The sequence below is a fragment of the Harpia harpyja genome, chromosome 20, assembly GCF_026419915.1.
Source record: "Harpia harpyja isolate bHarHar1 chromosome 20, bHarHar1 primary haplotype, whole genome shotgun sequence".
Lineage (NCBI taxonomy): Eukaryota > Metazoa > Chordata > Aves > Accipitriformes > Accipitridae > Harpia > Harpia harpyja.
In genome coordinates this window covers 7,368,547-7,387,571 of record NC_068959.1, presented here as the reverse complement: position 1 = coordinate 7,387,571, position 19,025 = coordinate 7,368,547, and the positions used below count along the sequence as shown (strand labels likewise).

At 51.0% G+C, this 19,025-nt stretch overlaps 1 protein-coding gene across 1 annotated transcript in view; it reads left to right on the top strand.

Annotated features, from left to right (window-relative positions):
* The first annotated feature begins 7,325 nt into the window (after positions 1-7,325).
* Positions 7,326-19,025, top strand: part of FAT2 (FAT atypical cadherin 2) — a 59,789-nt gene continuing 48,089 nt past the window's right edge. Inside the window, exon 1 of the mRNA XM_052772055.1 lies at positions 7,326-7,561. The gene's annotated coding sequence lies outside the window, so the exon portion shown is untranslated. The remainder of the gene's footprint in view (positions 7,562-19,025) is intronic.

Here is a 19,025-nt window from a genome sequence, read left to right as displayed (position 1 = left end):
CCATGCAAGATGCTTCAGAAATTAGGGAAATTGCTCCCACAGCATCCCTGGGAAATCTCAGGGACACGCCATCCATCAATATTTTGCAGTCTGAGACAATAGCAACATCTCCTGCTACACTGGTACAAGCCCAGACACTGTGCTCTGGCTTCCTGTAAACAAGAGCTGTTTAGCTCTAAATTTTTCTTTTGGCTCAGGCTCCCCTGGTTCAGTGAGGATGGTATCGAGATAATCATCACATGGATTGTGTTCCTGGTACAAGGCTCTGTTGCACAAAGGCACCTCTTTATAATGCCCTTGGAGCAAGGAAGTTCCAGGCTGGCTTCTCCACCAGGCATGACTGGGCGTCAGGTCTCAGCACCAAGCCGAAGGAGAAGTGGTAGACAGTGAGGATCTGAAAGGGGAGCAGGAAAATCTGGGGTTGAGGCAATTGATTAATAGAGAAACATTTACAGACTGCTATTCAAAGGAGAAGAGGGTACAAAGGATCGGGGCTGGAGTAGAAGAAAATTTTTTTCCCAAAGCAAGATAAGGCAGGAAGGGAGTGGTCTTTCCTAGGGAAAAGAGTTAGTGGTCCAGGATTTTTCAGGCCAGACCAGAACAAACGCAAGTTATTTACCTACTTGCAAATTAACCTCCACTTTGAAAGGCTTCTGCTTGAGCCGGGCAAACTGGAGACCTCTGAGTGAAGGAAGAGAGCGGGCAGCCCCCTCCTCTGCCTGTGCCTGATCCCCCAGTGCCTGTGCAATCCCCAACATGCGATCCAGTGCACTGGACTAAAAGTTAAACATCCAGTCTAAGCTAGCTGTGTGGGGCCAGTGAGGGGAGAGAGTCATCTTCTGGGAACAGCTCATTCCCCCTGGACAGACACCTGAACTTATGGGGTTGTAATTTAACGTCTCATCCCTGCTCTGCCCTTCAGACAAATTAACTCGCTGTCCTCTTTCCCCACCTCCTAGCAAAGACCCAACCATTTCCCATGTTCTCCCCTCCACCCTTCTTCACTGCCACCCCCACCAACCTCTTTCTCCTGCACAAACACCAAGCTGAAGCTCGGTTTCTCAGCCAGGATGATGGAAAGGCATGTCTGCGTTCATCCATCCACCACAGCCCCAGCTCTGTCACGAGGATGGACTTGCTGGGGCCCTGCCTTGACTGGAAGCCACCATGCCTCGCAGTGCATGGTGGGGAGAAGGGGCTCCAGTGCAGTAACTTCAGAAAGACTTATGGTGGCCTGGGACGTTCCTGTGGACCATAGCATGACCCAGTGAAGTCCTGTGAAGAGCACCAGCTCCTTAACTAATTAAGCTAGGGGGGTTAAAGAGTCTGTGATACAAGAGGCTCCGGGAATGTAAGGCCAGCGATGCTACCTCAGAAACTGAAGAGAGAAACCTCCTGCCAGACCTGGAAGCGAGAGGCTGTTCTCTGGGCACGCCGGCAAGGACTTCGCCTCGTCCCCCAGCACGCTGTGATGATATCACCTGCTCAGGTCTGGTGGGCAGTTTTGCTTGAGGTCACTTCCCCATGCCTCGCAGGGATGTGGTGGCTTCTCTCCCCGCTCTGCCCCAATGGCCGCCCCGCGGAGACTGCAGTCACACAGCCGCTCCGGATTCAGTCACCACCACCCCAGCCAACGATGAGATCAGTCATCCGGCACGCGGTGGAGACCGATTGGCTTGAGATGAGCTAATGCCTGCTCTGTGCAGACGGATGGAGGGGGAGGAGGAGACACGCTGACTCGCTAGCTCATCCCATGACGAGAGCAGTGGTCCAGCCCGTGCACTCCCAGGAGGACAGCGCGCAGCTCCCGCCTCCCGACGGGGCTCCGCTCGGCACGGACGATGGAAGCAGAGCTGTGGTACACCCCGGTACTCTCTGCCGACGGGTCTTCGTTGCCTTCCCTGAAACACCAAACCTTCTCCTGGGGTCTTGCTCAGCATCTCGCCCCATCCCATCAGGGTCCCATCTGTCTGTAGAGCGATGACATCCCCTCTGCGGGCTGGCATCCCAGCCTTCTGTTGCGCTGAGCTTCTGACTCTGTCCTGGTGCCAGATGGCTTCGGAGGCAGATGACTTCATCTCTTTTAAAGGGGCAAGGGACCTGTCAGCAATGCCCTGTAAGAATCGGTGTGCATCATCCTTGGTGGAGAAGCCAACGAGAGGAGCACGGCACAGCAGTGGTTATGACCCCACAAAGGGCCCGCAGAGACTTGGATTCTGGTCCAACATTGCCAACAGCCTCGTGTCCTTCACTCTTAGCAATCCACTGTGTTTGATCTGTCTCACACAATAGCCTTGTGCAACACCATAGAGAGTGGGGGGCCCGATTCCAGCATGAGCTCTGTGGTGATGCCCTTCTGTGCCTGTAAGGGCAGGGACTACCCAGCATTCAGCCTCAAAAGCCAAAGATGTCTTAGTGGAGCCTGCACTGGATGCTGGGGAGACCAGAAGGAGTGGTTTGCATTGCACCAGCCTCTATCCCCAAAACTAAGTGTGATGGGTGGCCTGAGTCAAACCCACCCATCAATGGACTCCTCTTGGACCTCAGGCCACGATAACGTGGAGCTGCTCTATGGAAATCCCAGTTCAAATTTGTATTGGGTAAAAAGGGTGATTCTCAGAGTGAGAATCAGGTTTGCACAAAGAGATGCGGTTCAGGGCCTTTGGTTACCACTTGGAGGGTCCCATGCAAAGGGAGAGATGGATCCACCCTGTGCCCCTTGGGAGGCTTCAAGAAGACGAGAAAGATGCAACCTGCCTGTCCCTCTCTGCAGACAGCACCTGCCTCGCTCCCCCATGTGTTCTGCCCGGCTGGGAGCTGCACGGTGGTTTGCAGCTCCACGGGAACCATCCTGACTCATCTGAGCAGCTTCATGGAGGGTTATTATCAGCACTGGTCAACGAGGTTGCAGTGCACACACAAGCACAGGGAGCTGATTCCTGCACAAGGCTGGATCCTCCCCTCCCCCAGCACACGCTCCCGCTTGTTGGGGAAAATGCTGCTGTTGTTCCAGGCAGATAATCGCCCCTTCCCATGCAAGTCCCTGCACGCTCCCGTGCAAACATACCCACAGAGCATTTCAGCATAGCAGATGCTGAGGCTCAACGGCCAGACCCACGGACCGGCTCTCCTTTTTGCAAAGGGGAAACAGAAGTTGTTTCTCCCTGAGGGAGGTAACTCTCAGTCTGGCTTGGCTCTGCCTGGGGGCCATCAGATCCCAGTACACCGGTGAGCGGACATTTGCTGTCGATTTGGAGGTGGCCTGATAAATCAGGTCAGGCACCATGGGAGAGCAATGGGAGCTGGGACCACTTAGGAAGTGCCCACCACAAGGTTAGGAGCCCACCCTCACCACAAAGCTGGAGCATTTCAGTCCCTAGCTGGGCCAGCTCGCTTAAAGAGTGCCAAACCCTCAGCAGGGATGATAAAGGGGGTAGCACCATCACGTCTGTTTCTGAGTGCAGGAGGGTTTGGAGAACCACCCCAGTGCCACATCTCAGCGGCACTGCCCTGACCTCCAGATCCATGGAGGCGATGCTCTGGCGGGGCCAGTTGCAAGTGTTGGCCGGGAAGGGAACGTGTTTAGGAGGATGAGCTGGAAGATGGGCCTGCAGGCATGTGTTCAGGAGGCAGGCAGATCTGGTCCCCAGGGCAGTGAGCAGGTATAGCCATTGGCAGTGAGGCCCCTATAAGTGTTTCTTGTCAGTCCAGAGAGGCCCGTGGTGATTTCCCTACCCTAGCCTGAACATGCTGCTTCTCTGCAAAACTCTTTGCGTGCAGCTAACCCACAGCAGAACATCTTGGCTTTATCAAATGGAGATCTTGGGCGGAACCAGGAAATGAAATCTCTCCCCGTGATTAGGGAGAAGAGCGTCCTTGCCAGCCAAGCGATGGAGCTCTGACATTCCCCGTGCCCTGGAAAAGGGCCCGTTGCATCCGACGGGGTGAGATCCCGGCAGCGGGACACGGCGGCATGAAATGTTGACACCAGCTTATGGAGCTTTTGTTGGCTTGTTTGATTGACTGAGTGGTGTGAAGCAGCACTCAGGGCAAAGCCAGGCATCGTGCACGGCTCTGTCTTCCTTCTTTCTTTCCTCCTGGCGCAGCTCCCCCAGCCAGGCCAATCCCCTCTGCTTGCAACCACAGGTAATTCTGCAACCCACCCCTTTCTACAGAAGCAGGAGTTGCTCCCTGGGACAAACACAACACTTTTCTTCCCAACCCAGCCTGATTTCAAGTTGAGTAGGAGAGCTGAGAAGGCAGATCTAGACTGTTTTCACCAGTCCCAGGCTCTCACCCACCACTGATAGACAATTAACAGCTGGACCTCAGGAGAATTTCTCCTGTGCTTCTTTCCCTTCCTGGATCACTGGGGTAGTAACCAATCCAAATGAGCCCTAAGAGCCCCTGTTTGCCCTTGTATGGAAGGCAAGAGTCCATCTTCTATGATCTTAGTGTCCTAACCAACTATAATCTGAGGATTTCAGGGTCTCTTCTCCATAGCTAAAGCACTGCTCACCCCAATGCCGTGATTTAATTAGGAAAGGCAATATTTCTTATTAAACCATATGGTGCATTTGGAAAAATGGACCAACTTTTGGACAATCAAGTCCTCCTTCACTTGTGTACCCAAAAAGCTTGTCTATTTTTTTTCTCCAGCTACACCTGTTTGGCTAATATGATGTTTCTCTGCTCCATATCCAGGGAGTAAAGTCTTCTCTGAGAACTGAAACTAAGTCCCCTGCAGCCAACAAGACTGGTACCATGCTCTGCCACTGCTGTGGAAAAGAAGACCCAGTGTCACCAATCTGCTGGCAACGCGGTGGAGTTGTCAGTGGCTTTTGCGCTCACTGGGCATTTGTACATGTATTGTAAGAGGATCAGGTAATAACCACCCCTAGCTTATGCCCAGGCTTTCTGGAGGGTCTGCCTGATACATGGCTCTTCCAGGAGAAGCAGCTTCCTCAAACAGCATTTTATCAGCAAAGCACGGCAAAGAAAAGGGACTGAAAGAGTGCCTCTGTGATCACCTGGAAGAGCAGTGAGACAGTGCAAAAAGGAGAGCTGTCTTGCGGGTGGCATGATAGTCTTGCCTTGCTGAAGATCAGCACTGCTAGCCTCACTAGCTGAGAGTTCACGCCTTGCCACACTAGATGACACCAAGTCCCCAAGTCCAATGTCTCCAGGGTTACCCGCTGCTCCAGATGCAGGCGAAAGGAGCAAGGCACCTGGCCAGTTCTGAAAGGCTCCAAACACAGGGAAATGCTGGTTCTTGTAGCAATCAGCTGATGCCCTGAAGCCAGAGGTTTGCTCACTTGTACCTTGGTATGTCTAAGTATAATACAAGTATTGTTCTGAGTCCTGCCTCAGCCCCATTGAAATCCAGCCACCAATACCTGATTTTCTCGCCTTCCATGGCTGTGAGAGGCACAGCTGCGTGAAGGAACTTTTCTTTTCATTCCTCCCAAATGCGCCTCCCATTGCCATTACTGACTGGTCACCTGGCCTCCTCTCATGAGACATCTTAAAGAAGAGGAGCTGATTTGCAATTTCGAGGTACTATTACTTCTACTATCACTTTTATATTCCTCAAAACTTCCCTGCTAGTTCCCTTACAAGTCATCTGACTAAAACAGCTGGAAAAATGGACAAGCTGCACGTGTAAATCTAACTGGATTTATGCCCCCTTCTCATTCCATTCAAACTATTTCTGAAAGATCATGATGAGCTTGAAATCAAAGTCATTTTCCAAGTGGAGTTAAGATGCTGTGAGGAGAGCACCCAATAAGAACATTAGTAGCACAAAAGCTAGCAGAGCAGTTCTCAACCCAGCACTGTCCCAGGGTGACCCCAGGGAGATCACTCAGTCTCACCATGCTGTGCAAATTTCCTCTCTCGTTCTTGGTACGAACTGTTCACTAGTTTTAATCTAAAATGCTGAACAATTTTGATTCCTCCAAAACTGCATTTTCTGGTGAATTTACCAGATTGCTCTCACTGCCCTCCAACAACAACCCCAAATAGTCCAATATATCATGCGTCAACCTCTTCACAACTTTTTGGATTTGCACCATGAAATCACATGGATTTTCCCAGGAATTGGTGTCCTGTGATTTAATTTGACAGTGTCTAGTCTGAGAGAAGTTCCAGTTGAAGCTGTATGTGTGGCTGGAGGATTCATAACCTGCTGTCCTGGGGGATTTGCTGGTGACTAGTAAGGTGCAAGTTTGCACCAACCACTCCTCCTCAAACGGGGTGCTAATGGGGTCTGTCTCTCTCCTCTACCTGCTCCTGTGCTCACTTCCATCATTGTCCCTGCATGGAGCCTCAAAAGGAGCAGTTAGGCACCTATTCAGACTGTTTAAAGTTAAAATTGTCCAGTTTTCATATTCTTTACTTGTTTTTGTTTTCCTAAAACTGTACAGGAAGCTTTCTGGTCATTTCCTCTGCAAAAATGCTCCATAGCGGGGAAAAACTTCACCTAAACCTGAACATTGATTTCCCACATTGAGACCTACCCCAGGGTCTGTTCAAACCCCACTGCAATCTAAAGGGGGGTACTGAGGGTTGGGGGGAAAAGGAGGGGAGGGGGAAGGGGACTGGGACAAAGAGGACTGAAGCTACCCACCAACTGCCCACGTTCTAGCCAATGTGACAAGGAACACCCACAGAAGGGTCTGTGTCCCTTCCCCTGTCCAGCCCCCAACAACACCCGCAGAGTTGGGATGCTCTTCCTTTGCCAAGAAAAATCCCCCAAAGCTCTGGTACAATGTTCGGTCTCCCTGTGCTGCCATCTCTCCTTGCTACTTCCCTCTCCTTTCTCTGCCTCCTGCCTTTTCAGGACAGGGACCACCTTTTCATCCTCTGCCTGTACAGCACCGAGCACCCTGGGGCTTATTGGCGGCAGCTGGGGTTTCTGGGGGCTCCCCCAACACAAACAACAACAACCTTCAAAGTGTCTCTCCACACGCAGCTGCTCTGAGGGCAGATTCAGGTTTCCCCCACCCCCTTCTCCCCATCCCTCCTTGCAACACCCACCTGGCAGCTAGTTAAAAACAATCTTTGGGTTTTCAGGTGTGTTGGAGGGATTTACCTGACATATTCTACCCCCCCCCCCCCTTGCAGTTGAGGTCCTGGATTTCATGGCAATACTAGTTAATCTAACAGTAAAAAGCTCTGCAATTATTTGGCTCTAAGGCTTGGGTCCTTGCCCAGCTCTGACATACACACACACACACACGCACACAAGTTCACTTCTCCAGTGAGGGAGCAGGCGATGCCTCTCCTCTTCCTCCTCCTCCAGTCCGTCACGGAAGGGCTGGCTCTTCAGCGAGGGAGTTCCACCTCCTGCAACTTTCTCCCTCGCTGCTCTCAACCTGTGCTGCTGGAGTTTCAGCCAGCAAAATTGCTCCTTGCAGGAATTTCTCTGAGCCCTCGCCTCTGATTTGCAAGCACCATGGATCCCCAGCAGCCAGCAAGGTGCTGCTGCGGGAGAGGATTTTCAGCGGCGAGAGCGGAGAGGCAGTAAACTTCAGGAGAGGTCTCTCTCCTGTTGCAACAGGTAAGGCATGCTGCTTGCTGGTGTGGGAAGTTGAAATGACTCAGGGAGCAGTCTGTACAGCATGGATGGAAGAAGGCATGGAGGATGCAGAGATTTAGTCATGAAACTGCTTTAGTCATGAAACTGCTTTTGCATGCGAGTAACTTTTGCTGGAAACAGCCTTATCCTAAAGATAGGGCTTTGGGATGCAAAGGGAAAGCCTTTCATCTTTTTCTCCCCTTTGGCAGCCCTAGCATGGGGGGTTATGGAAGGAACAAGGAAAAGCTTCAGCTGCGTTTGCACAGAGTTTGCATCTGGTCTTAGCTGGAAAACTTCAGCATGGTGCAGCCAGTGGAAGCAGGTGGGCTCCAGGTAGCAAACATGAAAGCCACACTGCTGAGCAAGGCAGGTGAGGAGGGACTGAACAGAGAAGGGCTCCAGGTGTCTGAACAGGGCAGGGTTTCTGCAGGGAGCATGCTTGTGCTGGAGTAAATGGATGTGCTGCTGCAGGAGCAGTGATGGCGTCCAGCTTCGGGCTCAGTCGTTGGCCATATACAACCTCACTAACTGGAGGGATGCGGTACCGCTCCAAGCTCTGTCTCCGTGTTCCCCATTAAGCCGCTTCCATTGTCACCTCGAACTCAGCTGTGCTTTGGTGATCTCTGAGTGTAGGCACGGCGCTGGTGTTTCCCAGCCCTCTCTCCCTGTACGGCCAGGCAAGAGCTCCTTGCCTGCCCTGGTCCCCTCCGTGACAGGCAGCAGAGCCGGGGAACCGAAGCAAAAGCCACTGTCCCTGCTTCGCACAAGACCGCGTGTGTAAACGTGTGCGTGTTTGCATCAGTGCAACTTTGTTCGCTGTCAGGTGTCCGATGGCAAAATAAGATGAAATCCCAGAGCAAATCCAGTCCCAGTTCAGGGCACGCAGGAATTATTTCCCATGTACATGTTCGGCGCTGAGAAAAGAGGTGAAAATACAGGGAGGAAGGCCTGGGCACTTGGAGCAAATGGGGCCCTTCCAAACAGCAGTTATCAGCTAATCAGCCTCCAGGGGGAATTAAAGGCAGGCTTGGTGGAGTGCAGCACTCCAGAGGGGCAAAGATCAGTTGTCACACAACAGGGGTTGCTTTGGACAAAACTCTTTAAAAAAGCTGGTGCTCGCTTGGGTTTGCTGCTGCGGAGGGCCGAGAGTTTCCAGGACGCGTGGAAACTCCATTTGTGCGGTGGCCGGAGCTGAGCAGCTTTGCCGGGGCAGGCAGGGCTGCGGCCGACGGGCTCCCGCTTCGCCCCGGGTGCCCTGGATCCTCTGCCCCGGACTCAGGGGAGCAAAAAGCGGGCATGGGATACGTAGGGAGCTGCCACGGCTCTCCAGGTTGTCAGCTAGAGAGACCTGGGAGGTTATCGGAGCCTCGGGACAGAAAGCAAACAGTCTGTATCAGGCTCCTGAGGAAGGCTGGGCTGTCTTGGTATTCGGGGAGGCAAAATCACTGGGCTTGGTATTGTGCACCCTTATCATCTCCTAATACACAGCACACCTCACCTTAGCAGGAACAGTTCAGGGACATCCGCCTGTCTGATAAGTGTCTGGGGTTCCTGAGGGACTGAGCAGGCAAGAGGTTTCTAACCCAGCCAGGGGCTTCAGCCTCTCTGCTTCTCCCCATCTGCTTGTTGTGCTTTAACGCGCTCCGTAACGCTGCAAAAGTGAGCCCAACCGCCCTGCCCGCGGAGGGGAGAGCACAGCAGGATCTGCTTCTCTCCTGAGCTTTTCCCTTAGCTACAGCTTGCACCGTGAATGTATTTCAAATCCTAATGCTCTCAGAAACCAGTGCATCTCCCAGCCCTCCAAACAAACAAGCATCATTCATGTACGAAGGGAGAGTTCAAAGGAGGTGTAACACCTGGAATCAAACATCTGTTAGAAACTAATGCATTTTGCATCCTACGCTCCTGCCAACTGCTCCAAGGCAAGTCCTAGAGGATCGTTCCAGCTACCTCCATGCTACAGAAATGGCATTCCCTGCTCTGCGTACCTCGCTTTGTTTTTTTGCCACGTGTGGAGTATGCAAGTGCAGCTGCACCTCGAGCAGTAGTGGGCTTTCTTCTGTATCATGTGCAAGCATAAGAGGATTAAATACCCTCAGACTTTTTTTTTTTCTTTTTCAACTGGGTTGGCAACACTGATGCTCCATTGTCTATTAGCAGGCTGATTTGCTGAGCAAGCAATTTTTCTCTCAACCACACTTTTTCCTTGGCAATGGGGCAGGTACTGGTTTATTAGCAAAGAAACTTTCTTTCCTAATTCTTGGAAGAAGGAGCTCCAGGGAGGGGCAGGCTGCAAGGGCTGTTAGGAAGGTTTGTAGCTCAGAAATGAACAAGCAGCAGGTTTGAAACAAACCAAAGGAAGTAGGGTTGTGTTTTTTTTTTTTTTTCCACACAGAGGGCATAATTAAATTCTGGAACACATTGCCACAGGATATTGCAGAGGCCAAAAGTGTACTTGGCTTCAAACAAGGTTTCGATCCATTTGGGATGGATAGCTCCAGTGGCGGTTATTAAATGCAACAGCCCAAGAACAACCGTGTACTTGCACTGATGCTGGAAAGTGGGAGAAGGAACATGTTACATGTGCCTGGTTTCTTATGCTCCTCCACTAAGCAATCAAAACTGGCCATTTTGGGAGAGAGATGGCCAAGCATGGTTATTTTGATGTTGTGTGTTGTGGCACTATTTTGGACTGACCGGGTTGTACCTTGGATAGATGCTGTGACTCAGGCAGCCTGGGATACGCTGGTTATGCCATGAATAGATACTCCATATGGCTCAGGTTGACAGGGACACTGCGTGCCCAGCCTGGTATCTGGTTGTCGCAGGTGCTGCAAGCAGTGTCTGCGCACCACTGCCTGCTCCGCAGAGTCGTTGCGATGGCGAGAGCTTTCAGAAATGTGTTTCCAGCAGACAGTCCGGAGTGGGAGGTAGCACCTTGTGCTGGGAGCGTAATGAGAGCTGACAAGGACACAAGGACATGCTGTGGCAATGAGACCAGCCTCGGCAAACACGCCTGTCTCAGGGGTTAATCTGTTCTCCTGTGAAACCCTGAGCTCCCCAGGCCAGGGGCTGGCTTTGCATCAGCTTGTATGGCACCGTGGATACAGCACAGGAGGTGGGCTGCTGTAGGCAGGTTTCCCAAGAGCAGGCAGATCTGGGAGCTGAAGGTTTTCTATCAGCTTGCAGGTATCTCTTTGCATTCAGTAAACGTCTGCTGCAGGGAATTTCTGTGGCACACCTACTGGCATCCTGGCCAGGCATCCTTTTACGAGGGAGGATCGTGCCCTGATCATCTCATTCATTCTCTGTCCTCTGTGTCCTTACGCTGCCTCTGAACACGGGAGAGGGATGGGAAGGAGCAGTGCAAGGCAGACAGATGGCAACAGAGTGAAAGAGGCTGCAGGCAGAGCGGAAAGCTGCTCTCCGTGCTCACCTTCAGGCACCAGAAGGGAAAGACCAGCAGGGTGTTGGGCAGGGGAATGAGAAGATCTTCGTCTCAGTGCAGGGACAGGTCTGCGGGTGAATGAGAATTGCTTGGTAGGAGAGAAAAAGGTGAGGGAGGAGGCATAGCGGCCAGGGCTGCGCTGCAGGGCAGAGAGAAATCGAGCGGTCCACATCCTGCTGAGCGCTGGGGCTCCTCGCCTGCATCCAGTGGGGCACACAGCCCCTCACCCAGCTCTTCATGCCAAGATGCTCTTGGACTCCTTCCCAACAACTTTTACTGATCGTAGGATAACATGTATGTTCCCCACAGGGAATCGCAGAAAGGATATCGGAGGACTACCGGCACTCAGGTGATGTAGCCAATGTCCTTGTTGCAAGCATCCAGGTTGAGTTAAGGTGCGGATGAGGACTCACAGGGTCAGACAGCTCAGGGCTAGAGCCCCTTCAAACACCGGGCAGAGCGGCTCCTCTCTCCAGGCTGGGGTGGGAGCTGAGCCCAGTCTGGATTCCCAGCTCTGGTGGGTCAGATGGGAGTTGTGTGCTGGGATCCCAGAAGGGATCTCACAGGCTTTGCAGCACCTAAATAAACAGCTGTTTTGCGAGCAGCAGAATTCATGAAGCTTGGTTGCCTGGGGCAGTCTCTCTTGTGTGGATTCTCTGATGTCTAATAATCGGGTTGGGCTCACATTAGAGCCTTTTCTTCCAGCTGGGAGTCCTAATTTGGATTTCTCTTCTCTCTCCTGCTGCTTTTCACAAGCTTGTGCAAACCTAACTCCTTTCAAGTCTTTACCTATCTGGTTAAATTTGGCTGAAACTGGCCAGTGGATCCAAAAGGTAACAGGGAGGACAAACAATGTGGTCCCACACACCAGCTTCCCTCAGCAGTCTGCAGACAGGGGAGTGATTATCAGTGCAAGATAATTTGCATCCCAAGCATGAGGAAAATGTGAAAGGCTCAGTATGAGTTTTGGCAGGAGAAAGCAATCAGGAAAGAGCCCGGGATCCCTTGTGGGCTCTCACAGCCTGTGCTGATGGCCACAGCACACCTGCTCGGCCAGCTAGTTTGCAGTGACCAAGGTACCGGAGCTGAATCCCAGAGAGAGGTGCACAGTCCTGGCAAGTAGCAGAGTTGGGGCATGCTCACGTGAGTACCTGGCACGCTGCAGCCAGCTCTTGTGCCAACATGTTTGGGCTGTTGCACCGCGGTGCCCAGCCCCTGGGCCCCTCGCACCCTGCCTGGTGAGCAGCTCCCACCGAGCCTCCTTCCCACTGGCACTGCCCGTCTCCAGCCCCCAGGGCTGTTTCTTTTCACAGGCAACAGGTATCCCATTCCCATCAGAGCCACCAGTGGGATCTGCTGGTTCCTCCCTGTCTCCTGGCTGTCCTAGCTGCCATCCTTGGCCAAGGAGATAGTCAGCACCCCCCAACACCTCCCTGGTTACCTGTGCAATGGCAGCTTCTGGACCATGAGCAGGATTTACCCCCCTGCTGCCAATAACTGGGGAGAGCAGGAAGCTATCAGTGAGGAGGGAAAAGCACCTGATCGTTTCATGGGAGAGCAGAGGAAGGGCGTTAGGAATAATGTATAAGGATGCTTCCCCCTGTCCTTGGCACAAGCAAGTCAACCTCCCTGAAGTCATGCTTTCTCTGGGACAGGAGCCAGCAGCAAGGCAGTTGGCACTGCAAGGTTCTCTCACCCTCCAGGCCTCCTCCAGTGACCCCAGACCCCCACTGAGGGCTCCACAGCTCTGGAGCTGTGTGATTAACTCTTGCTCTAGAATGATGTTGCAATGGCAAGACAGATAAAGATCACTGACCCTTATAACTCTAGAGGGAGTTCAAGCCTGTTCAAGTTCTGTGCCTAACAGAGGAGCTCCTGGAGGCTTACAACAATGACAGAGAAACCTCAGCTATGTGACATATCTGAGCCAGGCTTAGGTGTTGGCAGCAGTACAAAATCAGGCTCTCCCTGGCTTCCTCACAGAGCACTGGACAGAAATGCATATCGCAGGTGGAAAGGTGGCAAGAGAAAGCCTTCAGCTTCACGTACAAGGTGATGCCTTGCTCATGGGCAGAGAACGGCTTGGAGGCAAAGACACATAGTGTCTGCTTGCTCCGGTGGAGGAGCAAACCAGGGCAGCAGGTAGAGCAGCAGGGCACAGTCAAAGCCACGAGGATGGGGCAATGGGCAAGATATCTGAGGGGGAAGGAGGTGAGCGGCTGGCTGGGGGATGCCACAGCAAGATGTCATGGAGGAAGGTGCCTTTAGAGCCAGTCTGGATCTGAATATCCAGCTTGTGAACAACTGGCACGATGACAAAGGTGGCAAAAGCATTCAGCTGTATGGGGAAGGCGCAGTTGGACATCAGAGTAACCAAACACTTCCCAGCCACCCTTCCCATGTGGAAGACCATCCCACTCTCCTGTGCACATGTCTTGCACATCTGCCTTCACCACTCCAGGGACAGCGTCCTACCACACTCCCGCTGTCAGCCCTGAACAGTGGTCCTGGCAGGACCCCTTGCAGGTCCACTGGCTGCAGCAGACTAGACCCAGGGAATGCAGTGCTGTCTCGGCACAAAGCATTTTTTACCAACTCCTGCAGCAATGCAACCTGACTAGACAAAATGGGTGTCCCAGCATCATGCCAGGTCTACCAACCTGGGGCTCAGATTGCCCCACACAAGTCAATGACTCACAGGCTTCCCCAAAACTCCTTCAAGAGAGTCTCTGTTTCTCCAACACCCCTTAGAGGCTGCCGGTTCAAGCTCCCCAGGGTTAAAGCACCTACCTGGCCCAGCTGGCAGATGATGGGAGAAGCATCTCCATGGTGCTCATAGGACTGTATTCGTTCTGCTCCGGGACCTGTGTGTGACCCCCTGCCATGCTGGGCAGTCCAAGCAAGAGTCACTGCTCCACGCACCAGCATGACACTCATTACTCCCATGGCTTTCCATGGCTCTGCAGCTGAGAAGCCCTTGGTACAGCCCACCCCATCAGCACACAGCGATTTCACCACCAGGAACGGAGCTGAACCACGAAATTGTTACGGCACGGGTCTGCGCCCTGCCCACCGGCCACTCACTATGCAACAGGAGCAGCATTTCACAGGTCACTCCAAGCAAGGGCAGACCTTGGTTGTAAAAGGCACACGCACCAGGTTTTAAACCATCAGCCGCCTTGCTCCAGGCTGTCTAGCAATCTGGAAACAATTTCCAAAGGTCTATCCAAGCCATTCGGAGATTGGCAAGTCAAGATGGGGAAGGAACAGCCCAACTGCGCCCTGGTGGAATCTGCAAGTCTAGCAAAAAGCTGTACCCACACTAACACAGCCCCCAAGCAGGCTGGTGCAAAACACAGTTCTGCAAACATCAGCCCTTAGAAAACCATCCACAGGCACTGGAAAACCCCGAGATACATTGAGGAAGGAAACACTGTAACTTCAGGGGCTCTTTTCATTAGTTTTCTGGCTTTGTGCAGTACCTCCAGGATGTGTTTCTTCTGCTTCACTGCAAAACCAAGAGGAGACTGCACAACCGAAGGCAGGAGCAGGACTTCCAAGGACAGTGCCAGCCGCTAGCCTGGATTCAGCAGCCCGTTCAGAGAAACGCTGACAAGATCATGGGAACAGCTCTGTGTCGTGGCTTGGGAAGGGATGGGTTTGTTTGTTTTTCAAAGTCCAAGAAAACAGTTCAAAAAACACCCATCTCCCCACAGAATTCAAGCCCCACAGGCCCTGCTTTGTGAGCGACTGGCAGGGAACTCGCCAAAACTAAGCAAAGCACCAAATGGAAAAGGATCTAATTCCCATCAGCACTGCTGCAGCAGAGGAGAGGGCAAACATTAACCAAGCAGCCCAGCCCCCACGCAGGGTGTACATGGGTTATTTCAGGACTGGGAATCAAAACATCTCACAGACATGGCTCAACACCTGTACAAGAAGTGCACTTTTTAATCTATGACTTCCCAACATTAAATACGCAGGGACTGCTTTCTGGTTGATCCTATTTGGCAGGCAGCTGTAAGGATATTGCCCCAACTGTAGCTGAACCCCTTCTGCTCAGCTACCACCCAAGCCAGAAGACGACAGAGTCCCAACTCCTATCCACTTTCCCAAAGCCTTGCACCCACCATCTTATATGATTTACTTCCTTTGCTCTCTGTCTCTATTCCCCAGTGACCATTGAAATGCAGACCCACCATTAGACTGCCCCATCATTGATTATTTGAACAACCAAGCACGTCTCCCTTCTCCTACCCAGCTCCTAGTGCTTGTAGCCTCCAACAAAGGCATTAATGTGCTTGGGGATGGTTTTGATGGGTACCTATCCTGGGGGGGGATGGGGGACTGTTTCTTGTAGTGAAGAAAAAGAGGAAGAGAGAACAGAGGTGGGAGCAAGAGAGAAAGAAAGAGGAAGAAGGTTTGGGATGTGTGCTGACAAAAAAAGCAATAAGGGAAGAGTTGTCCTTATTTTCCCATGAAAATTATGATTTTTCTCTTATCTTCTGATCTCAAAACTTTGGGCCAAGCCCCTACCACAGCTAGCAAGGGGAATGCTGCTCCTGGTGCACTCAGCACTTGCCTTGTTTTGTGTTTTGGGTTTTTATTGCTTTTAAATGCTCCTCTTGAAGGGAATCAAAAGGTGGGGCTGGGGCCACACCTACTTTGTGGCAGGCTGACATACTTCTCTGCAATACGGCCAACAAACACAGCAGCCTGCACATTGCAGGAGACCCCCGGGAGGACCCCCAGAGGACCCCCCCGGGCCATGCCGCAGCCTCTCGCCCTAGGCAGCCAGAGTAGCTGTGCCCTGCACCAATCCCCCCAAATCACCCATCTCCACAGTCTCCCCACGCACACACTTTGAACCTCAGTGCTGTGTTTGTTCCTTCATTTCAAACCAACAGATTTGGGCATGTCTTTGACAGAGGATCACAATTTGGATGTTAAATTTAGATGCACGCTTAGGCTCTGATTAGAGATACACGGAGTGTTTACTCGCTCTGTGGGGAGCTTGCATCTACAGGGCTGAGGGCGAAGCCCCTCGAGGCTCTCTGATCCTCTCCTGGTGATTAGGGGAGGAGGCTGAATCACCAGATAATGATGCCCTGGTATTTCCCTCAGTCGGGAGCATGCCTTACCTTCCTGGCTCCATCCCACAGATGGGCTTTCTCCAACACATCTGCCTCCCCATGTGCAACCAGCTCCAGAAGGGCATCTATGTCTAGGGGAGCCATGAAAGAGAGAAGCAGAGAGCTTTCAGGAGTAGAAATAACTGATACCATGAGATGAGGGACCAGAAGCAGGTGAGGGTGTTTAGGTGTTTAATGCTTGCAGCTGATCTGGCAGCCCTGAAGTGGGTATGGCCCTTGCCACAGGTCCCATGCATCACACACTAATTACTGTCAGCACAAGGACATGGGGTAGCACAGCTCAGAGAAACAGCAAAAATGTTTCTCCTAATCAACACAAAAAATCCCTCTCAGGTGCAGTTGATTTCACCCCATTTCAACATGGAGATCCTTGAACTCACTTGCAAGGACCCTTGAGCTTGGCAGCACTGCCCCTCCTTAGCAGCCACCTCCATCTGGGATTTTAAGGGCTAGTAAACTGTTTTTATGCTGTTTTCACATTATACACAGCTTTCCCACCCACAGTACAAGAGCCATAGAAACCCACCTCGTTTCTGCTAGTTCATTACTGACACCTTCCAGGGGTGGTTCCAACAGGGCTTTCCCTGGAGCTGAGCCAAGGCTGTAGTTAACCAGATTTGCCCTCTGTTCAGAGCACTGTGCCCCATTTTTCTTTTGAGCTTCACCATGACCTTTGGAAATGTCCCAGTCCCAGTTCTGGATGGTTTTGCATTGTGAATATGGTGTAAATGATCCCAGAAGCAGGAGACAGAGCAGGGGCTGCACAGTTACCTCCTGGGAGATCTACTACTCTTCAAATTACATTAAAACCATACTGGAGAAAGAGAAACAAGATAGCCAGTGTGTCATCGCTTCCCAGTGCAACCGACTAAAGAAGAAACAACAGGCTACAAGTAGTAGGTGATGGTTTCCCGTCCTGGGTTGGGAAGCTGTGAGCTCTCCTGGGACCCTCAGGACACACAACTGGAATAGGCCAACTCTTGAAGGACATTAGTGTCACCAACCCTCTCCATGTCATTCTTTTACCAAAGGATAAAATAAGAGAGGACAAACATGGGCTTGTGTGGAATTGTTCAAACAATGATAGGATTTCCCAGAGGTATTGGTACAGAAATTGTCCAAGCAGATGCACATGCAGTAATAAAGGTGATGAAATAGGACGTCTCAGAGCACATGCAGTTGCTGTCAGGGGACACGACGGGCTCTCTGTGCTAATGTTGGGGCTTTGGGCATGGGTCCTGCCACAAAGAGAAACTGTTAGACTTCAAAAGTTGATAGTGATGCCTTCTAGAAAATTCTCCCTAGGTTTTGGCTGTGCCTTTCAAAGTTTCAGATCATTTCCAGAGGAAATGAGGCTTCTGTCTCATGCCCCATGTGCGTAGGTACTCTCCATCCCTCATAATAACTGCTGAAGCCATTGATTGCTTTCAGCCCAGCTTGTAATTGAGAGCAAAGCTCTCAGAAATATGAGGTCATGACAGCTTTTGCAAAATAATTAGCTGGACAGAGGAGTAAAACCCTGCTAATGCCCCCACAGAGGGCAAAACAGCAATGGAAGTGCAGCCCTTCTTAGGTGTCAGGAAATCTACAGGGAAGAGTGAGGTTAAGGACATTCCAGGAGAGATTCAGAAGAAAGTTTGCGTCTTGTTAAACACCAGAAAACCCACTCCTTGCTCAAGGTTATCCTCCCATATTGAATTGCTGGTGCCCAAGAAGGCATGTGCTCTAGCTCCAGCTTTTCTTGTGGTTGTGGAGTTCATAACGTCTCTGCCTTGTGGGTTCTCTGATGTCTTATAAGAGCTGAGTTCACATTGCCATTTCAGTACAATTCAATTAAAAAGTCAATTAGCCCAGATACAAAGCGATCAGCTTCATTAATTCTGCTGTTCATGAACAGCACTGTTTTGTGTTGCTGTTTCATTCTGCTGCCTTATTCTACTCTGAATTGTATGTGACTTTTCCTGCTCCACAGTCCTAGCAGACACACGCGCACGCAGCATGCATACATCTTCTTTCCAGGTTCAGTAGTTGAAAATGTTGGAAGGGAGCAGCTCTAGGCAAGTCCCTACATGCTGCAAAACTCTTAAGCATTGTTAAGTAACATGCAGAGCTTTTAAGAACATGGTTTTCAACTTCTCAGAAGGAACCACTTGCCTTTCTGGATCACCTAGCCCTGTCCTCCAAGATTTTCTTTCATTTGCTGTGCATTTGGGACATGTTGTATTTCCTAGAAGTGAAATGATGTCATAAAAAAAATGAGTTTGAATTTTGTCAAATCCAAATTGTGTTGATTTCTCTACAAATTCTTGTACTTTCACTTCAGCTTCAGACTGTTTGTTTCAAAAAGTAATCACCACAGCAGGGAAATTGCTGGATGGTTGGCATCTATTTACCAAGGAAGAAGGGATTTGAAGGAAGTATGACATCTACAGCTTTGTGTTTATTGGTAATTAGGTATCTCAGTGAGAGAATATGACACATAGTTAGACTCCGATAATTTGTTCCTAACATTCGACTTATAAATTGAACTAGTTCTGGCTTTTAAAGAGATGAGTCTTGAAAAAGTGTCTGGAAAAACAAGTCTTCCCTGTTTAAATTAGGAATGTGCCAAATGACTGGCAGGTACTTGATATATAATTTAAATTTAAAAGAGGAAGAAACAGTTCTAGATAAAGATCTCCTGGGATATCTAGGGGAAATATATGCATCTATATTTAGCTTATCCCTGGTTTCAACCCCTAACTGCACACACAGCAGCATGCACTTAGTTTTTGAAAAGAACAGGCCTTGGTCCTTTAACAAGCTCTGCAAAGCTCACTAATAAAGTTACATCCTTGTTAATCAT